General features: G+C 42.0%; 1 protein-coding gene across 2 annotated transcripts in view; it reads left to right on the forward strand.

Moving 5' to 3' along the window:
• The window catches only part of RBM20 (RNA binding motif protein 20), a 177,244-nt gene that overhangs the window by 17,950 nt on the left and 137,377 nt on the right, over positions 1–21,917 (forward strand). The window contains exon 1 of one of the 2 annotated variants that reach the window (XM_072971865.1): positions 2,832–2,936. The exons of the other annotated variant lie outside the window; for it this stretch is intronic. The gene's annotated coding sequence lies outside the window, so the exon portion shown is untranslated. Of the gene's footprint in view, positions 1–2,831; positions 2,937–21,917 lie in introns of those variants that run through there. 2 annotated transcript variants of the gene reach the window in all.

Genomic DNA, 21,917 nt, shown 5'->3' on the forward strand with positions numbered 1-21,917 from the left:
TCACTTCACTTAGAATGATGACCTCCAGGTCTATCCATGTTGCTGCAAATGACATTATTTTATTCTTTTTTATGTCTGAGTAGTGTTCCATTGTATAAATATACCACTACTTCTTTATCCAGTCATCTGTTGATGGACATTTAGGTTGTTTCCATGTCTTGGCTTTTGTATGTAGTGCTTCTATGAACATTGGGGTGCATGCATCAGTAATAATATGTGTATATATATATAAAGTAATTATGTTAAAATCATCAGAAACCAATATTTTTAGTATGATAGAGAAGAGACAGCAATTTTGTAGTCGAAGATGTTAAGTAAAAATCCTGGAATCCTAAATTTGAATTGAAAATATCAGTATGAACTCCTGAAAAATTTTTCTTTAACAAATGAAAAAGTGTTTCCTAACTCTGTCCACTGAAAAGCCTAGAAATAATAACCAACTTAGTAGCAATAAGCACCTGTAGCATCCAGATTGTGGCTTCTAAATACGGTTTCCCACCAAAATGGACTAAGAAGGCTCAGAAAAAAATGGCTGATTCCAGGTCTGGGACAGGAAATGTACCAAATGAGTTGGCATATCTTGTATCAGAAAGCAAAGGAGCTATCAAAGGCCGAAAGGACTCAGGAACCAAGTTGAAGGGCCTCTAGTGCCCAAATATGGAATAATTTGAGCATTGAAAAGAATAACTATAGTGGATCCACATATATCAAATATGTTCCAGTGTGTAAAATCCGTGAGTTAAAAATTCAGTGGTTTTCACTGGAGGAGGTTAGGGAACCAACTCATTCTGAACACTGGCCAAGAAAGGGAAAGAATCAGGCATTCATTTTCTCCTTTTTTATTACCTTAGGGAATGCAAATTGAAGATGAGGATAAGTTCTTTTTTGTAGAATTCTATCTAATAAATGCAGAAGGAATTATAGAATTGGAACATTAGCATTTTGCAGTCCCTAGTGAAATAATGAATTTAGATCACATGGTTATTAAATGGCTGCTGAAACATTAGGTGAAGCCGATGGGAAACTTTATAATGGACAGACCAGGCTGATGACATTCAAACCCACTGATCAATCAGTGTTACAAAAAAGAAAGACTTCCAGGCATCATTTGCCTACTGATGCCATAGGAAGTATACAGCACCATCAAAAATAGAACCTGAATCTATGCCAGGCTCGAGATCGAACTATGAGTTTATAGAAAATACGGGGGATAGAGGAACATGTCAAAACAACACCATGGAGGTAAAAATCCACCAATTGGAATGTGGGACAGTCTTTAGGCCAGAAGATCTTCAACAGATAAATTACAAGAGTAAGAACCTCAGGAGGGGTTATCTATGAATTAAAAGAAGACTAGGAATATTTATCAGCAAAATGCAGTCTATAATCTTTGGATCTGAGCTCAACCAAGCCAACTATTAAAAACAAACTGTGCCCCACATCTTGAATACCTAACACATAGTAAGCATTTAATAAATATTTTAAAAATCGCTACACTAGGGAAACACAAGATCTAAAAGTAAAAATTCTCAAGTAGTTAGAGTATCCTCTCACGGGAGCTGCTCATTAAGCTCGATTAAATAAAGGCCCGTATTTTTACAGGTTGTAGAACTGACTTTGATTTCTGCAGTTTTTAGTTTTGGTTCGTGTTTGCTATGGGATGGAAATTAAGTCTTTAAGTGCAGTCTACATGTATGAATAAAGTAGTATCCAAAACAAAACAAAACAAAACAATTTATGAGATGACTTAGGACGTTTGAACAGACTGGACATTGAAGCTAAAGAATTACTTATTTCTTTATAGTTGTGATAATGATACTGAAATTATGTTAAAATTAAAACATTATTATATTTTAGAGATAAACACTAATTTATAGATGAAGTGATGTAGCTGGGATTGGCTTAAAAATAATAGCGTGGAGGGTGAGGTTGGGTAGGCATACAGAGTAATAAACAAGATTGGCTAAAAGTTAATCATTATTGAAACTGGGTGATGAGTACATGGGACTTCATCATACTGTTCTCTCCACTTTTGTATAGTTAGAAAATTTCCATAATAAAAGTTAAAAAAAAACTGCCAGCTCAGTCAGTTGACCAATTCTGATTTCAGCTGTTCCTGAATTTAATTTTGAGCTATGGGGTATACTCTTCTTGAAATCAGCTGTCTAGTGTTGAGGGCTGGGATTCAAACTCACATCTGTCTAGCCTCAAAGCTCCAGGTCTCTCCATCTTACTCTGTAATTTATGCCCTTCTATGGCTCAGACTATTGTGGCATTGTTTAGAATGAGGATTTATACGGTTTTACAAGTGGCTGTAATATAAACATGGAAAAATGGGGGGCAAATTGAGAACCAAAAATCAGAACGAAAAAATCAGAGTTGTCTTCCTTTGAGTGAGGGAAATTTACCCAAGTGAAACGCAAGAAGGTGGAAAAAGATTGCATCGACCACCCTGACCTTGTTGGGCTTTTTCTGTTGCACTAACTACCCTGGGATTTGAATTGAGAGAGACTTAGCTAAAGCAGTGTGGCCCATTCCTTACTGGCTATGTGACCTCACTGTTCTGTGCCTTTGTTTCTTCAGTCAACCTTATATGGTTGTTGGGAGAATTATGTGAGTTTGTAAGTCCTCATATATTTACTCAGAAAAGAAAGCAGAAGCACAGTTCACATGAGATCCTACCTAAGAATCTCAAAGCTGGGCTGGGCATTGTGTGCTGGAAGTGCCTTGTGACCTGGACACCCCCACCCCCACCCCCACCCCGCAGCCCTAGTACTTTCTCCAGGACCTGGGGCAGCCTTGCCCAAGTGTGGAAGGACTGTGTAGCCTGGTTGAGGAGGCTCTGTGCTCTAAGGGTGGTAATGTTCCCACCTGGCCACGTTTTATTTTGCTATGTGACTTGATAGCCAAGGTCAGCTGGAGTAGATCCTTCTTAGGTGAGTCCATGGAAAAGTCCAGCTGGATAGCTGGAGGCCAGTTTTAACTTCATCGTCTTTGAGATTGGAAGGAAAAGGTGAAATTGCTTGTCCTTTCTGAAGGAGGTATCACATTGGCTCTCTCATCTACCCTGGGTACCCCCCACAACCACACCGCCCGCCTGCCTTTCCACACTAAATCTCATAGCACATGGGTCTCCATCCTGGCAGTGTGGCTCTTTCCATGAGTCCTCTACGAGTTCCTGGCGAATGCCCTTGGTTGAGTCTCTTGGTCACCTGGGAAGTGTCCAGGAGCCATACCTTGTGGCCTCTGACCCCTGGGCGTCCCACTCACTTTCCCCCACTGCATGTGACCTGCCCACTTGCCGGGGGCTTGGGTGTGAGGGAGCTGCCGGCCTGGGGAAGCTCAGCCAGAGGGAGCCCTGATTTACGGACTGTCCAGATTTAACTGAGGCTACAGCACTTTTATTAATAGAACATGCTGCATTTCCTTTTTATAAAAATATGAAGATCGCTGCCCTCATGAAAATGCCTGGTGACTTTCTGTCTTTAGGGCATGTTCATCACCGGGCTAAAATTAAAAATGAAGTCAGGCCCTTCTTAAGCCTATTTTTAACTGAGTTTAGCATATGAATGTGAACGTGAAGTCTTTCTTTAGATCTCCCTTAACTCAATTACTTACTTATGCCAAGCATCCCGCCTGGAATTCCTGAGCTGTGGCTGTCTCTACCTACAGTGGGAGGCCCAGAGGGAAGTTAGGGACACCTCGCTGACCCCCTGCTATCTGAGTTTGTGTGTCTTCGCCTATCCCAACTTCAGGAAAGGTTATTCTGGAAGGCGGAGGTGGAGCTAGTCATTATACTGGAAAAAATAAAACAAAGGGACAAACCCACCAGCTGACCTGTGGCCGTTCTGTGATGCTTAGATATCAGGTAGCCCCTAACTGGTCCATATTTTTCTAGGGGCTCCAATTTAGAAGGGGCCACTTGGTGGAAGGGGAGACAGGGGTTGTAGGGGAGACTTTGTCATTCAAGCAGAAAGTGCGAAGGGCCCTGGCATACCACCAGAGACTGGGGACGACAGGTGGAGAGAGGCAGAGGGGAAAAAACTTAACAAGTGTCATTCCTGTCCAGAGGGTTCATGATGAGTGATGAGAGTGCTAGGGAAAATGTTCAGAAACCCTCTTAAATCCCGTCTTTGAAATCTGTTTAATGTCTGCTCTTTGAGGACTGTGAAGGGAGGGGAGGGCAGAGGGCAGAGTTGATCCTAACTCTTAAGATTCTTTGGCCTAAAGTTTCACTTGAAGGCAGGGACTGACAAAGGCCCTTTTTTGGACTTCTCTCTGGGGCAGTTCTCTGTGGATATTTTTTGAGTAAGACACTTTTTTGAAAAGCCTGTTCATCAGGATAAATCCTGTCTCTTGCCTTTTTTTTCCTCTGAAAAGTGTTTTTTTTTAAATGGTGATTTTATGTGAAAAATATTGACAGTTTGTTCAAGTTGTGTCATTTCTCTCTGCGCTTTTACATGAATGTGTGTTCAGCACCTGTTGTCCTGAATTCCTTTTTTTAAGGGGTTCATTTTTGAGCAGGGAGGAAACTTCCTTCTCTTTTTTGGGGATGGCAGCAAAGCCATTGCTGAGGATAAGTGGAAGATTAATTTAAAATGTCAATTTTTTTTTTTTGCTAATCCGCTGATAGTGAGGTTGTTTATGGCTAGAGAACTTTGAAAATGTTTCCGTGGGGAGTCTGAGAGGGGAGTTTGGGAAAGGTGTCTGTGTGTGGTCATTTTACTTTTTGGGAATGGGAAAGATATTTGAACAATGAGCTTCTTCCATCTCTTACTTGCATTTTCTGTTAAAATCAATCAAAATGAAGTATGATAGGTCACATGATAGATCACTACAATCTGTCAAAAAAAAAATCTCTGGGTTTTTGCCTGCAGTTTGATAAACCACTTGCTTGCTTTAATGATTAAATTGCAACACTTTTAGGCCCAGAAGGTTGTTTTCAGTTCTGAAAACTTTGCACCTTCACTTGGTTGCAGTAAATTTTAAGGGACATACTATATATAAAAATAGATAAAAACCAGATTACTTCTGTATAGCACAGGGAGCTATATTCAATGTCTTGTAGTAACCTATAATGAAAAAGAATATGAAAACAAATATATGTATGTACATGTATGACTGAAACATTATACTGTACACCAGAAATTGACAGATTATAACTGAGTATACTTTAATTAAAAAAATTTTTTTAAGGGACAGGCTCTCTTAGCCAGATTGATATTTTGGGGTCTGTTCAGTTAGTAAAAGGCGGTTAAGTGTAGGAGTGGGACAAAGGTGTACATTGCCACAGTCCTTAAGCACAGTGACTGAAAGATGCTCTCCTGGTCTGGATAAGGCAGTTGCCTGGGACTTGGTGAAGGGACAAACCCCTCATAAACAGACTGGCTGAACTCAGAATAATATGCCATTTGTTTGAAACCATTCAATTTTACCCTCTTCAGTTCCAGATATTTTTGTCTTACTTTTGACCTTGACTTAACTTTATTCCTTGGTATATTTAATGATTCATCCTATGAAATCTTTTGGTTGTTTCTGTTAAGGAGAGCATTTTTGCCTTGTTTTTTCCTTGCCTCAACTCGATTCCTTAAAAAAAAAAATCTAAGGATTTCAGAGGCGGGTCCAAGAAACACTCAAAATCACTCTTATCTGTTTCCCAGGGACTGTCGGTTGGTGCCTGGCACAGGTAGACAGATAAGGAAATGAAGAATGTGGCATATTCTGAAATTGTCCTCTGAGGCGAGATCTGGGCTGAAATTTCTCGTGACTGGACTGTGTTTCTTTAGATCGTGTGCTTGTATGTGAAAAGCCTCTGGCATTAGTTGGGTTTTCACTGTTATCATGACTTGTGGGATTGAGACTGGGCCTGGAATCCACAGTGTTGTCTCAGCTGGAGTTCCTAGCACAGTGGCTCAGAGGGGTGCTAATTCCAGCTGCCAGCAGGATCCCCCCCCTTGTCTGGTGAGGGGGAGCCCAGCTCAGGGAACATTTAAGTGCAGTAGAACCAGCCCTTTGCAAGTTTCCTTCTGGATGCTCATGGCTTGTAAAAAATCTGGCTTGTTCTCCTAGATACTTGAAGACATACTTCCCTTTCTCCAGATTTTATTTATAACAGCTCTACTGTAACGATATAAAGGGACATTTTTGAAAGAAAAATAATTACCAGTGATCTCTTTGTCAGGCTCAGTTATTTGACTGCTTTGTCTTCATTCCTTTAACGGTTGGTCATGTGCATATACTTTGACATATTACATGCGACTTTATGTTGTTTTTTCTACTTAACGAGATATCGTAAAAATATTTGTTTTTGCAGCTGCATCATTTTCATAATTTAATTTTCCACAACGGCTTGGTACTTCATTGAGCTGAGCTACCAAAATTTGTCTAATTATTCACCAACTGATTGACAATTATGGTTTCAGTTTTTCACTTTTAATACTATAGTAATGGATATCTTCATGCATGGAGCTTTGGAATATTTCTCAGGAATGGGATTACTAGGTCAGAGGGTATGAATATCTTTATTGTTCTTGATAGATTTGCCCTGTTGCTATATAATAAAGTTGTACCCAGTTTACAGAGTCAGCAGTAACTTATGAGGGTTTGAGCTGCTCTATGAAACTCATGAGTTTCATGAGAGGATAGGTGAACCACTTTGCCTGGGGTTGAATCCCAGTTTCACCACTCGCCACTCACCAGCTGTGAGTCCTTGGGCAAGTTATTTAACCTCTCTGTGCCTCAGGTACATCCTCTATATAACCATGTATGGAGATAACCATAGTACTTACCTCATGGGGCTATTATTAAGAATAAGTTAATATTTATATAGTACCTAGGAAAGAGTATGCAAATATTATGCACTGTGTTTGTTAAACACATCTCTCCAGTTCAAGATTTAAAAAAATTAATTTAATAGAAATAAAGTGACAGTTTGCTTTTTGTATTTTTATTGTTTATTAACATTCCTGAATTATTCGGAGATCTCAGCGGAAATAACCAGGTCTAAGGAGAGGAAAGCTGATCCAGCCATAAAGTGACAAGTATTTCTAAGTAACTCCCCCTTTAAAGTCTCTCTTTTGAAAAGGTAGATTCGATAATGTTGATTTACAGAACAGATCCTTTCTGGTGGGATTATTCACATTATTTAGGAGTCCTCAGGCTTTTGAAACAGAGAGCAAATATCCCTTTAGGTTCCGGTCTGAAGGTCAGATGTCAGCTGACAATCAGTCATCCATCTCTGAGGAACTGGAGTGCTTAAATAAGGCCTCCCCCCCGTCACGCTGGGGGTGGGGAGGGGTGGACAAGCATGTGGATATTTTAGGGCCTGTGTTAGGGGATCGTCTTCCTCTCTTGTTGTTTGGCTGTTATGTAGCATCGGGGTTTGGGTGTCCGAGAGACTGCGTTCACCTGGGAGAATGCAGGGGACCCTCCTCGTTGCTTCTCGGTCTCTTGGTCTCTTGGCGCACGCACTTGGAGCGCGGGCTCTTAGGCGCCAGGTGCTGGCCGCGCGATGCTGGGGACTCGGCGGGTGCGGGCAGTGGTGAGGCTTCAGCCCAACCCGGGGGCGGCCGGGTCGGAGGGCGAGAGGTGGCAGAACGTGTCACTTTTTGACTCGATCAGCTTTCCTCTCTTTAATCCTGGTTGTTTCTACTGAGCTCGCCGAATAATTCAATCCTTGTGTGTGTTTAAAAACTCTAGAAACCTGAGAAATCTCCGCGAGCCGGTCGAAGGGGAGGCTTCCCGCGACCCCGTGTCATCTGCGCGGGGACCCTGCGTCCTCGCTCCGCCGAGACTGCCTCTCCCGGCTGGCCACAGTCCTCTCTCAGACCCGCCGAGCTTTCGGGGGTCGTCGGCCGAAAGCCCCGTGACATCTTCCCGGAAGGGTGCGGGGAGGTGTGCGCGCACGCCCGCTTGGTTCGCCAGCGCCCCCAAAACTGCTCCATCCGCAGCTTCCGTCCCCTGCTTGGAGACCTTTCTAGGCCTGGGCGGGCATAGAGGCCCTGGAGAGGTGGTCTTAACTGCTGGATTGGGGAAGCAGCTTCTTTCTCTTCGGATGCCAGTGCCCCCAACATGCTGGGACGTACCATAGATCAGTACCTTACCAGTTTTTCAAATAGGACTTAACACTTTATTATAGAACCGTAGAAAAGTAGGAAAAAACCCTTCTGGGTCCACTTTCCAAAATTAGCTGCTGTTTGGGATAGTCCCTTTGCCTTCTTTTTCTGTCCATAGATTCGTTGTTCCCTTTTTCCTGGTTTTAATTGTACTGCAATGTTCAGTTTTGAAGTCTGCTTTTCTCACATTAGTTACAAACATGAATACTGGCTGCAAAACAGCCATTCTCTGGTTGGGTATTTGGATAGTTGGCGTTTTCTTATTCTTCAAAAATAAATAATTCTGTGGTAAACATCTTTTTGCATAAAGTTTTCTCTGTTTTAGGTTGTAGTCTCATTATTGTAATTTTTGAAAACAAAATGTGGGAATATTTTTAAGTCTTTATCTGTGTGTGCGTGTGTGTGTATTTCAAATAGCTTTCCAAAGAGTTTGTATTAGTGTTTACTCCTGCTAGCTATGCCTGAGTGTATGATCTGTGCTGGCCTCGCCAGCTCTGGGTTTTATGAAAATCCTTGTTAAGAGACGGAGGCCAAGGTCACAGGTCAAGAGTGTTAGGAGGTACTGACCGTGGAAGCCCGAATTCTGTAACCCACTTATTTCCAGCTTCCTGCATTTTGAGGACATTGGCCTGTAATGAACCCGAGGAAATGAGGTTTAGTTATGTGTCAGGGATTGAGGTGGTTCTAGAGGTCTTCTTGAGTTGATGTGTTTAAAATAGAGTGCTGTCTGAAATTGTCACAGCTTGAAAATACAGGCGCTTGAGTCACATATGAAGAGAATATTGTATCCTACGTGTGACACACTTTTTGGGGGTTGACTTCCATTTTAAGCAGAATGAGTCCACAGTGGAGAGGCAATCTGAGGGTGTGTCTTCTTGGGGCAGGGACTAGAGCTGACATTGCTGTGTGCACTTCACCCTCCATCTCCGGACACTTGTACTGCAATTGCTTGTTAAGATTGTTGCCTGGAGAGAGAGGGTCTATCTTCAACTGTGCGTTCAGTTCTTTTGTGTGTCAGATGAATGGGAAGAACTGCGGAAGTCACTCATAGCACCTAGTCTGCAAAAGTATTGGAAGGGCTGGGTTTTAATAACAAGTGGACAGTGTAGGACGGTGTTCATGTTTGAGTTGTTCATGGTCAGTTCTTTTATTTTCTGTAAAATCCATTAGGAAACCTGTAACTGTATCACCAGTTCACATATTCGATGCCTGGTTCTCATGTTCCTGGGGCTTTGCTTATAACTGTGAGCTCTTAAATCCAAGACTGCTGTATTTGCCCTGCTTTTGAGTTAGAACAGGAGTTCAAGGTTATGCAGTTTAAACAAGTTTTGAGTATCTGCCTAGAATTATTCTCAGTTCCCAGCTCATGTCCAGATGACGGGCATACTTGAATTACATTACCTTTAGCTGGACATCTGTGTCATGACTACACAAGCTCACTAGGATCTCCCAAGTCTTTGTGGATCACTTAGAAGCTTACTGGATTAATAATGTTGAAGTTTTTTTTAATCCAAATGATTTTAATTGCATAAAGGAAGCCTGCATATTAACAGGCTCTTAGTAAGTGAAGGTATTAGGACTGATCCTGCTTAGTCTTTGAGGTCAAACATAGGGTCTGGTGTTTTGGAGGCTGTCGATGGACTATATTCTTTTTTTTGTAATTTATTTTTTAAATTGAAGTATAGTTGATTAACAACATTTCAGGTGTCCAGCAAAGTGGTTCAGTTTTATATATATATATGACATATATATATTCTTTTGCAGACTCTTTTCCACTATAGGTTATTACAAAATATTGAATATAGTTCCCTATGCTATACAGTAGGTCCTTGTTGTTTATCTATTTTATGTATAGTAGTGTGTATATGTTAATCCCAAATCCCTAATTTATCCTCCCCCTACTTTCTCCTTTGCTAACCATAAGTTTGTTTTCTGTGTCTATGAGTCTATTTCTGTTTTGTAAATAAGTTCCTTTGTATCATTTTTTTAGATTCCACATATAAGTGATATCATATATTAGTCTTGCTCTGTCTGATTTACTTCACTTAGTATGATAATTTCTAGGTCCATTCATTGTTGCTACAAATGGCATCATTTCATTCTTTTTTATGGCTGAGTAGTATTCATTGTGTGTATATATATGTACCACAACTTCTTTATCCAGTCATCTGTCAATGGACATGTAGGTTGCTTCCATGTCTTGGCTATTGTAAATAGTGCTGCTGTGAACATTGGGGTGCATGTATCTTTTTTAATTCAAGTTTCATCTTTTCCAGATATATGTCCAGGAGTGGGATTTCTGGATCATATGATAACTCTGTTTTTCCTTTTTTAAGGAACCTCTATACTGTTCTTCACAGTGGCTGTACCAGTTAACATTCCCACCAAGAGGGCAGTGGGGTTCCCTTTTCTGATACACTATATTCTTTAGACTCTTTCTTGAGTTCATTCTCTACTTTTGGAGATAATTTAATTATCTCAAGTAATTATGTTAAGTATCTTAAAATAATTTAAGCCAGTAGTTTTAGGATTCCCCTAGCAGGGATGTGACTGTTTTGTATGGCTCTGTCTATGTGTACACTAGCTCCGTGTCATTGCTTGTAGAGGATATGAAAGTATCTCACATACTGTCCTCAAGGAGCTTGCAACCAAGTCGTGGGAAACAAAGCTGAAATATTTAATGAATGTTTCAAGACAGGATATGATTCTGTATTCGTGGTGTGCTGCTGATTGATGATGATATTCTAGGTGCCAACATTGTGGGGTGCAAATGGTCTGAAAAGAGAAGAACAGTGGGGCCTCAGTGTTTAGGGAAGACTTCCTGGACTGGGAGGGATTATGAGAAGCCTTGAAAGAATGAGCAAGTTTTGGATAGGTGGGAGCAAAGTTATCAAAGTTACATGCAAAGGAGACTGTGGGGAAATAAAGGAGACAAGAGCCTGGTTAGGAGAATAAGATTTCTGTTAGGTGTGGTGGGTGAAAGGTTAGATAGGATGGTGGGTCTAGTTGGGAAGAGCCCAAAGTCAAGAATAGCGACTGATCCCTGAAACCCCCATATAATCATCATCAACAGCATAGTGTTAGCAACTAGCCTTTATTTTGAGCTTATTACTACGTGGTTCTAAGGGCTTTACATATGTTATCTTACTTAATCCTCAAACAACCTTATAAAACAATTAATATGTCCACATTACAGCAAAGGAACTGAGACATAAAGCAGTTAAGTAACCTCCAGCTGGTATGTGGCAGAGTTGGGGTTCAGATGGACTGAATCAGGCAGTCTGGTTTCCGAGGCTATGTTTTTACCACAGTGTATTACTACTTGGTGTAGTGGAGAGCTCTTGATGAGGTTAATATGGTGCCCCCACCTGCCTTGGGTTCTGTAGGATCCCAGCCTTTCAAGTCAGGCAGACCTGGGCTCACAATAGCTAAAACCTTGCAAGTTATTTCTCTGAACATTGAGTTTGTCATTTATGAAAGAGGGATAATAATACTTACTTCAGGGTTGCTGGGAAGATTAAATGAGTTACTACTATGCATAAATCACCTAGCAGAATTCCCAGCAGGGAGTAAGCCGGCAGGAAAGTGTAGCTACTATGATCTTTTATTTCTCAGATATACCTATGGCTATAAAGAGGTCTCTGGGAAGGAGAAGGAATGAGGGTAAGACATGATTCAGGTAGAATTTATTTGGTGTCACTTGCAATAATAATTAGCCACCACAGAGACCAGATGCTGGATTCCTTCTTCTGGAGCATTCCAGGAATGGGCTATAAATTCCAGATGTGGTTCTGCATTGCTCCGTGAACTGACTGCATTCTCTTTGCCCTCCAAAACATGGAGGGTAAAACCAGGACATTGCCATTGTACTGAAATTCAGCACAGGGTCTGGTGCCAGTTGTGCATTCCAGGGGCTGAAATTGGGATCCGCTGAAATTATTGGCGTCCTCACTCTGCGGCTTCCTGTTTCCTGATGGTGCTGACTGCAGATAATGACCCTGCATCTTAGAAAGAACAATAGATATTTGAAAGTAGCACATTTAATTGTCTGTAAAGTTAAATGATGATGCATGGAATAATTATAACCAAGACAGAGACATTTAAACAAAATATTTAAAAGAAAGAAAAATTGGAAGAAAAACCATTCACTCAGATGAAACACTATTTAGGAATCTCAGAATTGATGGAGAGACAGCATTTAGAGCTTCTCATGCTTGAGTCCTTGCGTATGTCAAACTGTTTACGTGGTAGTTTTTCTCTCTGATATTCTGTGGCTGTACTTTTTCTTAACGTTACTTCCTCTAAGAATTTCAAAAGTGACAATTCAAGGGTCTACAAAAAACCAATTTCTAGTTTTTTTCTGATTTTCAGTCTCCTTGGTTGTGACAAACCTATTTGTTCTTGTCTCTGTGTCCTTACTCTGTGTCCAGTTGGCTTCTTTGGAACTACCAAATGTTCTTTGTTGCTCTTAATTCACTATTGGTCTTGAAATTTGGGGATGCAAGAAGGTATAGAGAAAAATAAATGTAAAAAATTTAGTGTGTCTGAAAAATGTGAAAATTTTGTTAAAATTCCAGGGTCACTGTAGAATTTTTGTTTTTCCGAATGAGGCTAGAGTCAGATTGCTACTTGCTAGATCTGTTTGGTGCTAAGTGGTATTTTGGAAAAACTGAAGTATTGCCAGTTGTTTCATTTTCCAAATATTCTAACAGATGAATTTTAAGACAGGGGGGGTAAGCATAGCTACAGAAACAATAAAAAGATCGTGATTTCCAGGGGTTTGGGGAGAGGGAGGAAGGGAGGGATGAACAGATGGAGCACAAGGGATTTTTAGGGCAATGAAATTATTCTGTATGATACTATAGTGGTAGCTACATATCATTATGCATTTGCCAAAAGCCACAGAATGTACAACATCAAGAGTGAACTCTAAACTATGGACTTTGGTTGATATGTGTCCATGTTGGTCCGTCGATTGTACCCAATATGCCACACTGATGAGGGATGTTGAGGATAGGGGAGTATATATGTGTGGGTGGGGAGGGCTATGTGCGAACCTTGTATTTTCTGCTCAATTCTGTTGTGAACCTGAAACTGCTCTAAAAGAATAAAGTTTATTAAAAATGAAAAAAAAGACAGGGAGTCTTAAATAGTTGGTGATTTTGATGGGTATATCTCATGTTACTTGTCTTCATGCAGTGGATGATTATCCAGAGGTAATGCTATCAACCTGGCTGGTAAAATAATGGCTTTCTGAATTGATTTGCTTTAGGTAAAGGGGGTTCACAAACTCCAGAGACTGCCGCTTGTCTGTCTAACCCATGGAAAACTTAATTCCTAGTTAATTCAACTAAGAGAAGTGTTTATCGACCACCTACTATGTGCTAGGTGCTGTCATGGGTGCTGAGTGATGAACAGAACGGCTGTGGTCTTTGTGTAGTGGAGACTACAGTCTAATGGAGAAAACAAATATAACCCCCCAAAAAAATACAGATAACTATAAAAACATAAAATGAGATAAATAATTTGAAGAAGAAAGGAGTTCTTTCTACCCATGGTGGGAAAATAGAACTGTTGGAATACTAAAAAGTTTATTTGTATTAAAAAGTTTCTTATAAAAGCCTAAACAAATAGCAAAGATTAAAAAATGAATATGCAAAAGATGTGAGTGTCAAGGTGTTTAAATACATCAGGTTGCCATTTATTGGCCATGAATGTATCACTAAGTGGAATTCTGTTTCAAGACACGTTTGAGCCCATGGCGATGCTGAGACCATGAGCAGTGAATCTTCCAGAAATCTGGTTCACTGTAGTTAAAGCAGCATTGAACCCATTGCAGTGTCACTAAGAAGGGACCCCCTGAGTCAGGGCCACCATGGAAGACGTCTGGCTGGGTGACTTCTCCCACATTGTTAATTTCAGGAAAAGAGGCCATTTGGTTCTGGAAAGCACCCTGGAGTTTACCAGGCCAGGGAGATGCGGCTTTGCCTTTCCTTTCTGTTGCCACCTCCTTTGGTCATGGAGCTTGCCTTCCCTGAGACTGGCAGAATTGGCATATGGAGGGATGGAGCTTGGTGACCTTAAAGGGTTTTTCTAGGTCCAACTTTTATTTTAGAAGAAATGGACAGTAGGAGAATGTTTGGGGTAGAATCACTTTGTGCTTTATCAAGACCTGATGTTTTCACGGTGCGATGCAGTAGAGGGAGCCCTGGACCAGAAATCTGAAAGTTCCAGGCTCAACAATGACTCCTGAAATGACCTAGTTCATACTCATTCAGGCCCAGAGCACAGCTGAGCTCATAGTTGGCTGCAGCCCACGTTCAGAGGCAAGGGGGCTCCGTAGTGGGTGAGCGTGCAGGCTTCAGATCCCACAGAGTAGCCCTGAGGACTTGGGCAGGAAACTGGGCCTTCTTGAGCCTTGGTTTTTGCATCAACGAACCGGAGCCTCCATTTCTCATCTGTAAATACTCTTCTTCTCCTCATAAATGTTCCTCCCGGTAAATGTCCATTATTGCTGTCATTTTTCTTATTAATCGTTATTATGGCTTCAGTTATTGTGGTTCTTCAGCTGGGCACGTCGCATGACCCCCGATGTCTTGTGTCCTACCTGTGGTGCCTGCCTCCCAGGATTGTTTTGAAAGTCAAATGTGATTATGTGAGAGTGTTTTGTGAGCCCTCAGGTCTTCTCCAAGGGCCAGGTAGTAGGACCGGGCAGGTGAAAGCAGAAGGCTGGAAGTCTGTCCGTCTGCAGCGTGGCTGTTTTCTGAGGGAGGGCTAGGCTGAGGCTGGAAGGCAGGTCTGTCTTCCTCCAGCCCTGACAGACCAGGGCACGTGCAGATGCACTTCCCATCTAGACAGACGGGCTCAGACCGCAGATGGCCACGGAGCTGTTCACTTGGTGACTGTCATTCACAGCTCCTGCCGCCTCATGCCAGAGGTAGTCGGAGGGCACCTCCATCTCGGTTTCTTCTCCAGCCTGACCCTGTCCCCTCTAGCCTCTTCGTCTGCAGCTTCCAGAGAAGGACATAGTAGGACAGCACTGTTTTGAAATGATTTTAGGAATGGTTATATAGGCTAGTTAACAACAATAAAATCCAAAGCTGTGAGTGGTGGCATTGGAGCTGGGCACCTGTTGTCACGCAGGCTGCCCCAGGGGAGAGCAATTAGTTTGTTTGGCAAATCCACTGGAATGTTCCCGGTAGGGGCGGAAGCTGGGGAGTGGGTGGTGGGTTTGCTTCTTGGGTGTGTTGCCTCCTTCAGAGCAGATGGGGCTGAAAGAATTTCCAGAGGGAGGAGGGCGGCCCCGCCCCGGGAAGGCCCGAGGGCTGCTTTCCTGTCCAGATGGCCCATTCATAAAACGCCTCCTCTTCCTTCTCCAAATGGCACCGACCGCTGCTTGCTTTTTCCCCACCTCAGGGGTTCATTTCTCTCCAAGGGAGGAGGAGGAGGAACACTGTCAGCTCAAAAGGCAGCCAGAGCCTCGTCTCCAAGCTCCACCGTTTCACCATCCGCTCGCTGTTGATAGATGGCTCGCCTCGCTGGGTCGCCGGTTCAGCTGCGAACCAGGATCTGCCAAGGGTGCTTGGCTAGCTCTGGGACTAACACACACGGTTCACCGGCCCGGGCTCCGGGATTCTGTTCCATGGTGCTTGTCACAGCAACAGCTCACCTGGGCGCCTGGGGCGGTGGGCGCTTGGGGGCGGCTGGAGCGACCTGCCCTGGCTTGTCTGGACCTCCCCCTTCACCTGCCTTAGTCCACTTAGGTGAGGGCTGATTGTGGGGAAACAGTGGCTCTTGAGGGTTCATTTTTTTCGTCTGCTTCTTGCGGGGAACAGCTGCACCCACACTTTTCCTTCCCGCTCCTCCTATGTGCCCCCCCTGCCCTCCACCCCTGCTCCCCTCTGTTTCTTTCTACATCTTTCTTGCAATCTCTGTCTCTGATTCTCTTTCTCTATTCTGGTATAATTAGAGATATGATTTGTTAAAATTCATGACAAATCTTGACTCTGGGCAGCTTGCTTCTGCCTGGAATCAGTGGCTTGATGGGAGAGTAGCAGAGGTACCTACTATCACGCTCCTCGCCGACCATCCAGAGATAAGCCCTTGAGTAAACGAAGAAGGGACACTTCTGCCGAAGGCATTTCACTCCCTTGTCAGGGCTGCGTGAGAAGCGGGTGACAGAACTGGCCCTGCATCCTAGGAACACGCTGTCTCCCTCTGCTGTCAGACCAGTGTCCTCTGCGATGGGGTCTGCACGGAACCTCCCTGGCAACTCTTCCAAGACAATATTCCCATCCACCTGCGTCTTAGGGTTGGTTTAGGCTTCGACAGATGGCATAGGAGAGAGTTAGATGTCTAACTTCATCCTTTTATTAAGTACTTTATATTTAAGTACAGGAATCCTCAAGGTGTAGTGTATTTTTAAAGGCAGTGTTAGTTGAAGTAGGGAATACTTTTTGCTAATCCTGTCTACCCTCAGGCCCCTGGCATGAAGTGTCAATGACATTGGAATTATTTTCACAGTTGCCTTTGAGCCCCATATAGACAAACTTTGGGAGGTGATGCTGGTCTAGAGACGGCTGCTGCTGCTCCCTCAGCCTGCCTCAGACCAGGTTGAGGAGTTCATCACAATTCTTTCTTAACTTTTTATTTTGAAATAATTTTAGACTTACAGAAAATTTGCAAAAATAGCAAATAGCACAGAGAGTACCTGTGTACATTTCACCTAGCTTCCCCTAGTGTTAACATCTCACATAAGCCCAAGCCGTTTATCAAAACCAAGGAAGGACTATGGGTACAATATTTGAAGTTAAATTACAGAGGGTTTTGTTTTGCTTTGTTTCGGATTTTAGCATCTTTTCCACAAATGTTTATTTTCTGTTCCAGGATACAGTCCAGGGTCCCACGTGGCATTTACTTGTGATGTTTTTATCATCTGCTCCAGTGTGTGACACATCCTCACTCCTGCCTTGCCTTTCGTGACCTCAACACTTTTGAAGTATCAGTTATTTTTTCAAAAACAGTGATCAGCCAACTTTTTCTGTCACGGGTCAAGTAGTAAATGTTTTCTTCTTTGCAGGTTGTATGGGCGCTGTTACAACTCCATAGCTTTCCAGTTGTAACACAAAAACAGCCTTAGACAGTATATAAATGAGCGAGCCCAGCCGTGGTCCAGTATCACTTCATTTATGAAAGTAGGCAGAGGTCTCGATTTGGCCCTCACATTGAGGTTTGCAACCCCTGTTGTAAAAGGACCTTAGATTTGAGTTTGGTGTGTTCTCATGATCGGGTTGGGGTTATGCACTTTTAAGTAGGAAACCCACGGAAGGGACTTGTCCATCTCAGTGCCCCACTAAATCTCTTGGTTAAGGTAGTGTTAACTGTAAAGTTAAAAGTTGTCTCCTCCCCCCCACCCTGTATAATTAAGAGTATCTTGAGGGAGACAGCCTAAGATTATGCAAATATCCTATTTGTCCTCAAACTTGCACCTGCTAACTTTAGCATCCCTTGGTGGCTCTTGCCTGTAACAGTTCTTATTGTGATGTTCTAATGGTGAGTTTCTATTTCACTCATTTCTCCTACATTTGTTAATTGGAATTCTTCTGTAAGGAAGAGCTATTCCTTTATTTATATCCGTATGGACTCGTAGTTATTTCTTTTATATTTTGGATTATGAGGATCACAGGTTTTGAAGTGACTGCAGATACCACCTCTTTCAGACTTCTTTGGTCTGGTCTAATTCTTGACCACCCTCTTGATTTCATAGTTGGCTTTATTCTATCTAATTTCCACTTTGTGGGCATCCGGTGGCCTCAGAACTAATAGGTTTGCACTTCATTAACTTGTTAATGACAGAGGCAGTTTTATTTTTCAGCCCAAAGCACTGGCCAAGTTTACACTCTGAGTCTATACCACACAGCTGGCTGAGTTGCAGTGGGAGTGTCAGCCTTCAGGCGATTGGAGCCAGTAATTGGTTTTCATTAATCTTGTTGGGTGGAGGAGGAGTTTGTAGTATTTTCTGGTGTATTTTAGATCAGATTTGAATCATGTGTGTGTGGTCCAAGTTACTAGTTCCCCCTCCCTTCTTGCTCTTTAAGAGCTTTCTTGTAATTCTATTTGTTGGGAAACTTTAAGGGTAAAAAACCTGGCTTAGGTGCAGAGTATAAGGTAAATAGAGTTTCATTGCTTTTGTATGCACATTGGATTAAAGGAAAATGTCATTTTAAATGATTTTTCCTCAGTTAGAAAGCCAAACAGTTTTCCAAAATGTAAACCATCTGATCTGCTTTAAACACAAAATGAATATGTTGAGTCAGCTTTCTAAAATAGGAGAAACTTCTCTTTCTCTCTATAATTAAAGTTATTCATTTAGTTAACCATATGGAAGATTAGGTGAACAGTAGTGAGTGTGGCCCTTCTATTTTTGCAGCCCTTTAGATGACTTCAGAAAACGTTCTTTACTTAGGGCTCTTTGGTCAGTGATAATAGAAGGAAGAGAAGAAAATCAGGGCACATCGTGTGACTAGGAACAGGGTTGCATTCCTCACTTTGAAATATTTTTTTAACTATTTTTTGGGGGGAAAAAGTAAGTAACTCAGCTTTTAAAGACATTTACAGAAAGAATTCTCCTACAGTATCAGTTAAAAAAACAAAAACCAGAAAGAAAAGAATTTTCATTTGCCCCAGACATTGTTAGAGTCAAGAGAAAGACAAAAATTGGGGAGCTTCTAATATTGTCCTGGACAGAAGTCGCTAAAAGCCAAAGCCTCGAAAACTGCCACTTAATTTCTGCTTTCTTTAAGGGAGAAAGGTTTGTGTTCCAGAGTCCTGGGGAAATTCAGGGAGGTTCCTACTCGTACTGAGAAAATGCATTCAAACTCTGGCATGCTGTTTCTCTGTAAGTTGTTCATCTTGCCTGATTATAGGATTGGATGAAAAGCCAAGATATTAATACTTAAAAAAATTTACAGAAGAGAATCATAGACCTTGTCTCCATGTGTTCTTGTCACTGTCTGTGAGGCAGCCTAATAAAGTTACATGCTTGAGTCAGATAGAGATCTCTTGAAGCTTAGGGCCATCAAAACAATCACTCCCCCCAAATAACGTAAAGGAGACAAAGAGAACGGTGGGTGACATCTGTGGATGGTTGTGGTGGATCCTGACATCTTGGGAACTGAATAGACTCACAGAAGCTCTACCATGGGTTCCCGAATCTGCCTCTTAAAGCCTGAGATGAGATGCCGACAGAGTACGTGCATTTGTAAAATGAGGTGATTGGACCAGCTGTAGGCTTGGGAAAGGCATTGTGTGGGCCCCTCCTGGCCTTTCTGGGGTTTGTGATCCAGTGGAAGCTCAGCACTTTCACATGCGACCTTTCGGATTCATTGTCCTCTTGTCCTTGGCGGGCCCGTCAAAGGGAGGTGATTTCGAAAGCATATCGCTGATTGTACATTTCATTCCATCAAGCGCTCAGTGCACTTCACCTAACTGCTGGAGGCCGCTGAGATAAGAGTGGAAAAGTGCCTTGTGCCCTTCTGAGCAGTGGGTGATCTATTTTCGACTTGGAGACTGGTGACAAACCTGTCTTCTGTCAGGTCAAACTCGCAGGGACTTTCTTGTTTTCTGTTCTTCTGTTGACAGCTGTGTCCGTGTGCAGAATGGTCATAGGGTAGTTGGAAGATAGCTCTGGCATTTAAACACCTAGATAGGAAGGGGCTGTGGAATGTATTTTCCTTTTTTATTTTGGTTAGCAAGTCCCTAGTCATCCATAATGAGAGGTGGAGAAATGAGAGGAGACCTCTGGGAGGCTGGGCAGGGAAAGACACCCCACCTCTGGTTTGGAAAGCACAGAGAGACATTTCTACCATTGGTGGATTTAGTGCCTGGAAAGGGGATGGCTGAAAGGAAAATGGGAAATAAAGGTTGGATTTGAGGTAGCCTTGGGTAGTGGGAGGGGATGGAGGTGGGATGGAGATGGTGAGAAAGGCAGGACTTTTTTTTTTTTTTGGTATACTGTATAAAACATGAAACTCCTGCATTGAAAATTACATATCTGTAATACTTTTTACATAATGTAAGATTTTGTTTTAAAAACAATGGTGCAGGCTGATGTGATGGGAACACTCTTAAATTCTCAGTTGTACTTTAACATAAATGTGCATGTTGCTTTGATGGGAACCAGTTTAAATGCTGTCTGATTTCCCATCATCTTGCATCCACATTTATTAGCCATATAGCTAATCAAAGTTCTTTATTTTCCTCATCTGCAAAATGGAGCCAGGTCTACCTGCCTGCCTCACAGGGCTGTTAGAGGGTCCACGATATGGTGCTGTACTATGTGGTCAAGACAGTTTAGATATTTTGTAAAACCTGCAATAGAAACTAGGGGTTTCATATCCGGACCTCACTTTCCTCCATTTATTTATAGTAGCCAGTGAGTCTTCCCCTCACCACTTCTTTATTTAAGATCATGGCTCCCTATGAGATTTTGATGTGTGGACCTCCTTTCCAGAAACACACACACACACAATTTAGCATCAGTGTCAGAGGTTCACAGCCTGTAGCCCAACTGAGAATCTGTGCTTTGAGTTTGGTTTTCTTTCATGGAAATTATAATTCCATCTGGGAGAAGTAGGCTTTTACAGACGCCTGCCGTTTGGAATTTTCTGCATCTGTGCGTCTTTCTAGATCGTTTCTTTTTCTAAGGGAGGAAATCATTCAGTTGTGTCCTTGGTATAAGCTCAGTGCTTTTTCTAGGGCTGCCCCAGTTCAGGTGCTTACAGCAAGATTGTAAACTGTCAAAAGCCAAGATTGTAAATGCTGCAAAAGGAGAAGCTGAGTCAATGGCACCGACTGGGAAAGTTGTAAGATACATAAATTAAAGGCCCCCAAATCATGTTTCCCTTTCCACCCTTAAAATGTCATCGCTAATCAGAGGATCTTTTTTTTTTTTAAGGACGAGCCCAATCAGTGTGATTTAAGTCATCCATGATATATTTATAGCCAAATAATTAAGTTGGATGATGTGACAGAACACTTAAATCATATTTATGGTCATTGATGGTTTTACACATTGTTAGCGAGAAGCACAGTTACACCAAATTAGATGGGGACATCTGATCCAGACATCAGTTCAGTAATTTCATGGGAAAAAATAAATCTAAATGAGCAAAAAAATGTTTTGGTATTAACTCCAATGTGATGATATTACAAGTCTTCCCAGTTAATTAGTAACACATATTGGAGAACAATTGTTCGAAACAGAAATCTCATGTTTTTGCGTAACAGAAAGAACCCTGCACTTGGAGTCAAGCTGAGAGTCTTAGCTCTCCCGCTAGATTGCTGTGTGACCACGGGCAGCTCACTTCACCACTCTTCCTCTGTGGCACACAGGAAATGGGACCACATATATTACATGAGAGAAGATTTCTTGCAGTGTTGACATTTTGTAACTTTGAATTTAATTCTGTGATTGCTGCATTTGAAAAAAAAGTCCTGTCAACATTTAACGCACACATAGAAGAGTGGCCAAATTGTACGTGATGGCTCATTAAATTTTCATACTTCTAACCAGCCCTGGATTAAGAGATAAAATGGTAACGTTATCAGCATTCTAGAAGCCACCCTTGTCGTCTCTGGGTCTTGAGTGCTATTCCTAAATGGAGAAGAAATAGAGAAAAGAAAAAAAAATTGAGGTGGTAATTTTTAGAAATTTGGAAGTCTCACATTAATAGTCAAAACTTTATTCATTTGGAATCCTGTTAATCCAGTCCGTAATCCCCTATGTGCTATTTTGAAATCCAA

Source organism: Vicugna pacos, chromosome 11 (genome assembly GCF_048564905.1).
Source record: "Vicugna pacos chromosome 11, VicPac4, whole genome shotgun sequence".
Classification (NCBI taxonomy): Eukaryota; Metazoa; Chordata; class Mammalia; order Artiodactyla; family Camelidae; genus Vicugna; species Vicugna pacos.